This window comes from Mustela nigripes, chromosome X (assembly GCF_022355385.1).
Source record: "Mustela nigripes isolate SB6536 chromosome X, MUSNIG.SB6536, whole genome shotgun sequence".
In the NCBI taxonomy this organism is placed as follows: domain Eukaryota; kingdom Metazoa; phylum Chordata; class Mammalia; order Carnivora; family Mustelidae; genus Mustela; species Mustela nigripes.
Genome location: NC_081575.1, coordinates 69,274,695 through 69,277,042, shown reverse-complemented (window position 1 = coordinate 69,277,042; position 2,348 = coordinate 69,274,695). Strand labels below are relative to the sequence as shown.

Genomic DNA, 2,348 nt, shown 5'->3' with positions numbered 1-2,348 from the left:
AGTCCTACCTTTCAGAAAGTGGTTGTTTTTCTGTTTCCAGAATTGCTGTTCTTCTCTTGGATCTGCCGATGGATTTGCAGGTGTTTGCCATCTTTAGATTAGTTATCTAGCTGATCTCCTGCTAGCTGAAGTAGTCTCAGACTGCTACTTCTCCGCCATCTTGACTCCTCCCCAAACTGTTTCTCTACATCTTAACTGATATGTTGTCTCTTATCTTTTTGATGATAGCCATCCTAACAGGTGAAAGGTAACAGCTCATTGTGGTTTTGATTTGCATTTCCATGATTATGAGTGATATTGAGCATCTTCCTATATGCCTGTTGGCCAATTTTATGTCTTCCTTGGAAAACTGTCTATTCGGGTCCTTTGCCCATTTTTAAATCAGGTTATTATTATTTATGCTATTTTTGTTACTATTTGCTATTGAGTTGTTTGAATTCCTTACATATTTTGGATACTAACCCCTAAACCGATGTATATTTCCCCCATTTCATAGGTTGTCTCTTTACTCTGTAGTTTATTTCCTTTACAGTGCAGAAGCTTTTTAGTTTGATACAGTTCTGCTTCTCTCTTTTTTTTTTCTTTTGCCACCTATCCTTTTGGGATAATATCCAAAAAATTATTTTCCTGACCAACGTCAAGAAGCTTTTTCCTGGCAGCCTGAGTCCCGACCTCTTGACTTCCTCCCTGAACAGAGGAGCTTCACCACTCAGGGCTCCATGCATTCACCCAGCCGTCAGGTCTGCCCTGTCAGAAGTGTGGCCAATACTTATGCAGGAGCTAGGGACTCAGACTCCTGGATCTCTGTGTCCTGTTCCACCAGCTTCTAGAGTGACTGGAGGTCTGGGTGCCTGACCACAAGAATGACAGGGCATCTGGTGGGCATAGGGGATATTCAGAGTGAGAGGGAAACCATCAAAGACCTGAATGATGACCTGTCTTCCTGCCTAAAGAGGGTGATGAGCCTGGAGGCTGATAATCAGAGACTGGAGATCAACATCTGAAAACACCTGGAAAAGAAGGGACCACAGGTCAAAGACTGGGGGCATTACTTCAGGATCACAAAGAACTTGAGTGCTCAGATCTTTTTAAATTCTGTAGACTATGTCTGCATTGTTCTGAAGATTGACAGTGTCTGTCTTGGTACTGATAACTTCAGAGTCAAGTATGAAACAGCTGGCCATGTATCAGTCTGTGGACAGTGATATCCTTGGGCACTGCAGGGTCACTGAAGACATCAGTGTCACTCAGTTGCAGCTGGAGATGGAAACTTACTCTCAAGGAGGAGCTATTCTTCATGAAAAAGAATGATGAGGAAGAAGTAAAGGGTCCACAGGCCCAGATTGACCATGGAGTTGGATGCCCCCAATTTCAAAACCTCAACAAGATCATGGTGAACATCCAACCCCAGTATGATGAGCTGGCAGAAGAACTAAAAGGAGCTGGACAAATACCAAGCTGGCCCCAGCAGATTGAGGAAAGCAGCATAGTGATCACCTTACAGACTGATGAGATAGGAGCAGCTGAGTCCTTGGAGATCAACCTGGACTCCATGAGAAATATGAAGTCCAACTTGGAGAACAACCTGAGGGAATTGGAGACCTGCTATGTCATGCAGATGTAGCAGCTCAATGGAGTCCTTCACCTAGAGTCAGAGCTGTCTCAGAACCAGTCCGAGGGGCAGCACCAGACCCAGGAGTACAAAGCCCTGCTGGACATCAAGGCCAAGTTAGAGGCTGAAATCACCACCTACTATCACCTGCTGGAAGACAGAGAGAGGGCTTCAATCTTGGTGACACCCTAGACAGCATAAACTCCATGCAAACCATTTAAAAGACCATCACCTATAGGACTGTGGATGGCAAAGGGGTGTCTGAGACCAATGACATCAGTTTTGAGGCTTTGAAGCAGCAGAAGCACTCTTCGGGGAGCAGGACGCCAATAAAAAAGTTCAGAAATCAAAACAGTTCTCCCCTATGTTTTCTTCCAGTAGTTTTACAATTTCAGGTCTGTGTTTAACTATATCCATTTTGAGTTGATTTTTATATACGCTGTGAGGTAAGTGTCCAGTTTCTTTCTTTTTTTTTTTTTTTTTTTTTTTTTTTGCATATGGTTGTCTATTTTTCCCAGCAGCATTTATTGAAAAGACCGTCCTCTCCCCATGGTGTGCTCTTGGCATCCTTGTTGAAGATGGATAGCTTATAAATGCATAGATTTCATTTCTGGGCTCTCTATTCTGTTCCATTGGTCTATATGACTGTTTTTACATCAGTACCATACTGTTTTGATTACCCTATCTTTGCAATATATTTAGAAATCAGGAAATGTAATGCCTTCATCTTTGTTCT

The 2,348-nt window shown here is 42.9% G+C and overlaps 1 pseudogene; it reads left to right on the top strand.

Annotated features, from left to right (window-relative positions):
- The window catches only part of LOC132007105 (keratin, type I cytoskeletal 18-like), a 60,784-nt pseudogene extending 58,765 nt beyond the window's left edge, over positions 1-2,019 (top strand).
- The last annotated feature ends 329 nt before the right edge of the window (positions 2,020-2,348 follow it).